Consider the following 8,012-nt stretch of genomic DNA (forward strand, 5'->3'; position numbering starts at 1 on the left):
CTACAATTTTCAAGACAGCATGGTATTGGCATTAGGACAAACATAACTATGGAACAGAACAGAGTCCAGAAATAGACCCATTGCAAATAATGGTTAACTGAGCAAACACGCAATCCGACAGTTTTTTCAAATGATGGTGAAACACCTGGATAAATGTATGGAAAGAAAGTGAAACTTGACCCATACATCACACTAAAATTCAAACAAATCTCAAACTTTTGCTTAGAAAGGAGACAACCAACCTTTTTAGAACTCTGACTAAAAGAAAAGCTGCATGAGTGGAATCCCTATGAGGAAACCAGTGAGACTGCAGGATGCTTATGCTATCTAACTCCAGGGTCTGCTCAGTTTCCCTGGCTTACTTGATAATTTTTAGATGTTTCACACAGGCAATGTTTTGGGATGAGCTGAGCTCCAGGAGGCAGGGATGTTCCTGTATTTCTTACACACAAATATTTGTGGGTAATGTTTCTATGCTAGACAACCTATAACTTTAAGAAATTAAATACAACCAAAAGCTATGGATCCAAGATGACTAAGACTTAATGTTTTATTTTTTTATAAAAAAGATAGTCAAAATGTCACATGTGATTTTTCACGCAAACCATAAAATACTGTGCAATGAAATCAGTGATGAAAAAGCCGAAGACTCGTATGAGCAAGGATTATTCCCAGTTCATCACAAGCCTCGATCACAACTTTGTCAGCAGCAGAACCAGAAGGAGCAGCAATGTAGGCCACACCACTCCTTTTAGCTCTGTCTACATTATCCCTGAAAGGAAAAAAGGCATCAGAGCTGACAGAAACTTCACTAAGTTTGTCAACCCATTTCTTCTTCTCTTCTTCAGTTAATAATTCAGGCACTTCCTCAAGCAATGCCTTCCACTTTATCAAATCTTCATCCTCGCCAATGGTTCCAGTAACATACTGATCAATGGCATTGGGGATTTCTGCTCTCTTCACTCCAGTTTTAAACTTCATTGAAAGCACCTGTGGATGATGTCTAAGCCACCAATAGTTTGCTTTATCCCCTGCAAGGCGTGTGCAGTGTATTCGAGACTGCTGTCCTGCTCCAATGCCAATAACCTGACCATTCTTGGCATAGCACACGGAGTTAGACTGCGTGTACTTCACAGCAATGGTGGCTACGATGAGGTGTCTGTGTGCAGACTCTGGCAAATCTTTATTCTTGGTCACAACGTTGCTAAATAATGACCTGTCAATGACACCATTATTTCTCTTCTGACTTAAAAGAAGACCAAAGAGAGTTCGAACTTCATTTTCATCTGGTTTGTAGGACTGATCCATCTGAAGAACACAGTAACTCCCATTTTTCTTTTTAGAAAGTATTTTCAAAGCTTCATCTTCATATCCTGGGGCAACAATACCATCAGATACCTCTCTGGAGATAATTTTGGCAGTAGGGACATCACAAACATCAGATAATGCAACAAAGTCACCAAAGGAAGACATCCTATCAGCCCCTCTTGCCCTTGCATATGCAGCTGATATGGGTGTAAGAGTTTTATACAGATCGTAGACCATGCAGACTTTAGCGTCATCTTCACTGAGTGGGATTCCAACAGCAGCACCTGCTGGGCTGACATGTTTGAAAGAGGCAGCGGCTGGAATGCCTAAAGCTTCTTTGAGTTCCTTCACCAGCTGCCAGGCATTCAAAGCATCACACAAGTTTATAAATCCAGGGGCTCCATTTAGAACTGTGATGGGAAGCTTGGGCTTCAGTGTGTATAACTGGGCAGGAGTTTGATGAGGGTTCATTCCATACCTCAAAGGCATCTGAGATATTCCTTTACTATACTGTCTCCTGAAGTAATCTGAAATGGCTTCATCATATTGTGCCGTATGAGTGAAAGCCTTCAAGGCTAACTGGCGTCTAGTCTCCAAGGAGGTGTCTTTGCTGTCAGAGCTTTGCAGCTCTGTGGACACGGCCACATAGTCCTCAGGGTCACATACGACTGTCACTCGAGCATGGTTTTTGGCTGCTGCTCTCAGTAGGGTTACTCCACCAATATCAATCTGCTCAACAGCCTGTTCAACAGTTACATCTGGAGGAGCCACTGTCTTCACAAAGGGATACAGATTACAGACAACTCTTATAAGACTGAAATCAAGTCTGGCCATGTCAGCACTATCTTCTGGGACATTACGAGCCAAGATTCCAGCATGGACTGCAGGATGCAAGGTTTTCACACGCCCCCCTAACATTTCAGGAAATCCCGTCAGCTCAGAGACATCTCTGACTGCCAGACCCGCATCCCTGAGAGCTTTTGCGGTCCCTCCAGAGGCGATCAGATTCAAACCAACAGAAGTTAGGTTTCTGGCAAATTCCACAAGGCCCGTTTTGTCAGAGACACTAAATAAGGCGAGCTGACTGGGTGCCATGGCTGCGGGCTGCGGGCTCGGGGTCTGGGCCCAGCGGGGGCGGCAGCGGGGACGCCACCTGTGTGCGTATGCTCTTAAACAATTCTGTATATTACTCAGTGATCACCATGATAAGTGTAGTCACCATCTGTCACCATACAACCTTATTACAATATTATTGACTCTGTTCCCTATGCTGTACTTTTCATCTCTGTGACTTACTTATTTTATAACTGGACGTTTGTACCTCTTAATCCCCTTCACCTATTTCACCCATCACCCATGCCCCCACCCCTCCCTTCTGGCAACCACCATCTTGTTCTCTGTATTTATTAGTCTGTTCCTGTTTTTTTTGTTGTTTTGTTTTGTTTTGGGTCCATGTTATAAGTGAAATCATATGGTATTTGTCTTTTTCTGCCTGACTGATTTCACTTAGTGTGATACCCTCTAGGTCCATTCATGTTGCAAATGGCAAGATTTCATTCTTTTTTATAACTGAGTAATAGTCCAGTGTATATTTACTACGTCTTCTTTATCCATTCCTCCATTGATGGACACTTGGGTTACTTCCATATCTTGGCTATTGTAAATAATGCTGCAAGAAACATTGGGGTGTATATATATATCCTTTCAAAGTAGTGTTTTCGTTTTCTTTGGGCAAATATCCAGTAGAAGAATGACTGAACCATACAGTATTTCTATTGTTTAATTTTTTGCAGAATCTCCATACGGTTTTCCAGAGTGGCTGCCTCAATTTATATTCTCACCATCAGTGCACGCGGGTTCCTTTTTCTCCACATCCTCGCCGATGCTTGTTATTTCTTGTCTTTTTGACACTAGCCATTCTGCCCGGTGTGAGGTGATATCTCATGTGGCTTTGATTTGCATTTCCCTCGTGATCAGTGATGTTGAGCATCTTTTCATGTGTCTGTTGGCCATCTGCGTGCCTTCTTTGGAAAGATGTCTATTTGGGTCCTCTGCCCATTTTTAAATTGGATTATTTGGGTTTTTTGGTGTGAGTTGTGTAAGTTCTTTATATATTTTGGATGTTAATGCCTTATCAGATACATCATTTGCAAATATCTTCTCCCATTCAGTAGATTGCCTTTTCGTTTTGTTGATGGCTTCCTTCACTGTGCAGAAGTTTTTTATTTTGGTGTAATTCCTAATAGCTCACTTTTGTTTCCCTTGCCTGAGGAGACATGTCCATAAATATGCTGCTCAGGGGGATATCCAAGGGATTATTGCCTGTGTTTCCTTTTAGAGGTTTTATGGTTTCAAGTCTTACATTGTGATGTGAGAAAGTGGTACATATTTTTTTTTAATCATTGGAAAGTAAGTTGTAGACATCATGATATTTGAATCCTAAATACTTCAGCACACGTCTAAGAATAAAGACATGCTTCTCTCTAACCACAAAAGCAATATTACACCTAAGGAGATTAACAGTCATTCCATAATATTATCTAAGAGCCATGCCCTATTTAAAATTTCCCAATCATCCTAAGAATCTTTTATCGCTTTGTTTTCACCAAATCAGGATTCAGCTGAGATTCACACATTACATTTTGTTTTTATTTCCTTTGGGTCTATTTATTTTATTTTATTTTTTTACAGATTTAATTTATTTATTTGAGAGAGAGAGCAAGAGATCAAGCAAGAGAGCACAAGCAGGGGGAGGGGCAGAGGGAGAAGCAGGCTTCCCGAGGAGCAGGGAACCCAATGTGGGGCTCAATTCCAAGACCCCGGGATCATGACCTGAGCCGAAGGCAGACGCTTAACTGACTGACCCACCCAGGTGCCCCTCTTTTGGGTCTATTTAAAAAATCTTGTTTACTGATAGAAAATCAACGTAATTTTAATGCATCTGTGTTAAGTGTACAGTTTGGTGAGTTTTGAAATAAATAAATAAATAAATAAATATATATATATATATATATATATATATACACACACACACAGACACACACACACACATATATATGCACCTTTCAATCAAAATATAGAAAATGTTCTGTCATGCCACCTTCGCAACCATTCACCCATTCACCCCCTGTCCCAGGCAAACACTGATCTGATTGTTATCACCGTAAATAGCTTTGCCTGGTCAAGAACTTCAGAAATCCAGCAATATAGCTTATATTCTTTTTTGTATGGTTTCTTTTGATCAGCATAATATTTTTGAGACTCATCCATGTTGTTGTATATATGAGTAGCTTGTTCCTTTTTGTTGCGGAGTAATATTCCATTGTATGAATATACTAGTTTGTTTATCCATTCACCCGTTGATGAACATCTGGATTATTTTTAGTTGGGCGTTATTATGATTAAAGCTACTATGAACATTCATGTACAAGTCATTTTGTGGACATATGTTTTCATTCCTCTGGGGTAAAAATCTAGAAGTAGAGTTGCTGGATCATATAGTTAATGTATGTTTAACTTTATAAGAAGCTGCCAAACTGTTTCCCAAATTGTTCATAACATTTCACACTATTACCAGGAATATATGAGAGCTCTAGTTTCTCCACATCCTCACCAATGCTTAATATTAAAAATCTTTTTGCTTTTTGCCATTTTACTGGGGATGTAGTGGTATCTCAGTGTGGTTTTAATTTGTATGTCCTAGATAACTAGAGAAGTTATATGTCTTTTCATGGGTTTATTGCTCACTTATATCGTATACAGGTGACCCTCGACAACGTGGGGTTGAACCATGCAGGTCCACTTAATATGTGGATTTTTTTTACAGTACTGTAAATGCATTTTTTCTTCCTTATGATTTTCCTAACATTTTCTTTTCTCTAGCTTACTGTATTATAAGAATACAGTACATAATACTTACAACATACAAAATATGTGTGAATTGACTATTTATGTTATTGGTTGAGGCTTCCAGTCAACAATAAACTATTAGTAGTTTTGGGGGAGTAAAAAATTATACGCTGATTTTTGACTGCACAGGGGACTGGCAGCCCAGCCCCCGTGTTATTTAAAGGTCCACTGTATATTCTTTTTGGGATCTGTCTCTTCACATCTTTGCCCTTTTCAAAAATTGGGTTGTTATTTGTTGTTGAAGTGCACCTGTGAATCTTTTGCCAGGTTTATGCATTATAAATAACTTCTTCCAGGGACTTGACTTTTCATTTTCTTAATGGTGTCTTTTGAGGAGAAGTTTTTAATTTTGATAAAAATCCAATTTATCAATATTTTCTTTTAAGATTGGTGCTTTTTCTATTCTGTCTAAGAAATCTTTGCCTACTCCAAGGTTAGAAAGGTTTTCCTCTATGTTTTTTTTTCTAGAAGTGTTGTAGTTTTAGCTTTAACATGTAGACCTATAATCCCTTTAGAGTTCATTTTTATATATAGTGTGAAACTGGAGTTAAGATTTTTTTCATATATATGGTCAATTGTTCTAGTACCATTTGTAGAAAAGACTGTTTTTTCCCCGTTGGATTACCTTAAGCAATAAGTTGACCATAGATCCGTGGGTCTACACTGGATTCTGTTCTGTCCCATTGTGTATCCTATGCCGATATCACAATGATTACCAAGGTGTTATAGTCGCTCTTGAAATCTTCCAAATTTGTTCTTCTTTTCCAAAATTATTTTGAGTCTTCTGGTCCTTTACATTTTCATGTAAATTTTGTAATAATCTTCCCAATTTTTATTTTTTTAAATGCCTGTTGAGATGGTGATTGGGATGGTTTGAATCTACAAATCTGTGGGGAAAACTGACATTTTAACAATATTGATTCTTTCAATCCATGAACATGGAAAATCTGTCCATTCACTTGGAGCTTGTTTAATTTCAACAGTGTTTAGTCATTTTCAGTACACAGAGTGTGTGTGTGTGTGTGTGTGTACACACACATATACACATGCACATATACATATATGTTTATATATACGTTTATCTGAAACATTAATTTTTTGACCTTGTAAATAGTATTTCCTTTCCCAATTGTTTATGCTGAAATACAGACATACAATTGATTACTATATATTGACCTTGTGTTTTCCATCCTTACTAGGTGTCCCTTTTTGGTTTTAGTAGCTTTTCTGTGGAATCCTGAGGATTTCCTGTGTTCACAACCATGTTTTAGTTCTTCCTTTCCAACGTGTGTGCTCTTTTTCCCCTTGCCTTTTGGCACTGGCGAGGACCCACTGCAGAATGTTGACTAGAAATGGTGAAAGAAAACTTCCTTCCTTGTCTCTGATATTAGGAGGGAAATATTCTGCCATTTACCAAAAAGTATGATGTAGAAAAAGAAAAAGATTCATAAAAAAAGCATTTTACAAAACTCAAAATCCATTCATGATTAAAGTTCTTGGCAAATGTGGACTAAAAAGTCAAAGGCATCTATCCTTGCTGTTTTCTTTGAAGATTGTTGAATTTTGATTTCACGGATAGTTAATTTGTATGTGGATTAACTTGATTCTTTGAAGACTTACTTTTAAGCTTTATTGAGGCAGATCTAGAGTAGCTAGTTAGCCCTAATCCTGAGGTGTCACCTTTCTGGTAGTCTACTCAAAGCCCTTGGGATTCAATGAGGCCTTTCCCCGCTGGTTGGTCAAAACTCAAGCATCTCTCACCTCTGTGTGAGTTCCAACAGCTGTTATGTTTACAGCTCCATGGTAGCCTTTCTTTTAAGCTTGTGGCATGTCCCCCTATACATGTAGAACCTAGTATTTAGCCAAAGACTCAGAGGAAATCCAATGGCCTGGAACTCTTTCTCTGGTTAGTTTCTTCCTCAAAAATATTCTGCTGTGGAAATCCAGCTGCCTCAGCCTCCGCCTCCGCCGCAACTCCAGTCACCTGCCTTGTCAGTTCTGTGAGAACGCTGTATTCCGTGTGTGCCCTCCTGCCTGCGTTGGGAAACGCAGACGTCCCGGTGAGAAAGCCTGGGTGATTATAGCTTCACCGTGTTTGTTTCCTTTCTCTCAGGAAGTCCACCCCTGTGCCGCCAATTTTTTCATGTCTGAAAACAATTACTCAATGTTTTATCTGGGGTTCTAATTGTGTATGGCAGAATGGCTAGCCAGTACTACTTACTCTGTCATTGGTGGAGAAGAGTCACTGGTCTTATCTTAATTTAGAACAGGGCTCAGCAAACTTTTTCTGAAAGGGAAGGATGGTAAATACTTTAGTTTGCAGGCCACACTGTTTCTGTTGCAGTCACTCAGCTATGTCACTGTGGCACGAAAGCAGCCACCCACAATACGTAACCTAATAAGCATGACAGCATTCCAGTAAAATTTTATTTACAAAAATAGACAACTGACCTGCAGGTCATGGTTTGGCAACCTTTGATCTAGAACAGTGCCTCTGCCTGTTTCCCCCATGTCGTAGACTCTTTCAAGGGCCACCCCAGTCATCTTCCGAATCCCCCAAATTCTGGGTTCAAGGAGTTATTTTCCGAAGGTATTGTGTGCATAATACATTCCTTCATCCCTGTGTTTTCTGTAAGCTGCTAGGTAGGCCAAGAAGCTTTACAAGAGTGAGGTTAAATATTCTGGGGCAAGAATTTTGTCTTAGGGAATGCTGGGAATATTAGCTTTTGACAAAGCAGCATCAAAGTCAGTGCGACTGTGTTTCACTCCTTGATGAATTCACTCACTCAGCCATG

General features: G+C 39.4%; 1 pseudogene; it reads right to left on the reverse strand.

Moving 5' to 3' along the window:
• Window positions 1-586: 586 nt before the first annotated feature.
• On the reverse strand, window positions 587-2,458 carry LOC112839689 (bifunctional purine biosynthesis protein ATIC pseudogene; annotated as a pseudogene).
• Window positions 2,459-8,012: the final 5,554 nt, after the last annotated feature.

Source organism: Callorhinus ursinus, unplaced genomic scaffold (genome assembly GCF_003265705.2).
Source record: "Callorhinus ursinus isolate GAN/ISIS: 27379988/994484 unplaced genomic scaffold, GSC_fseal_2.0 scaffold23, whole genome shotgun sequence".
Lineage (NCBI taxonomy): Eukaryota > Metazoa > Chordata > Mammalia > Carnivora > Otariidae > Callorhinus > Callorhinus ursinus.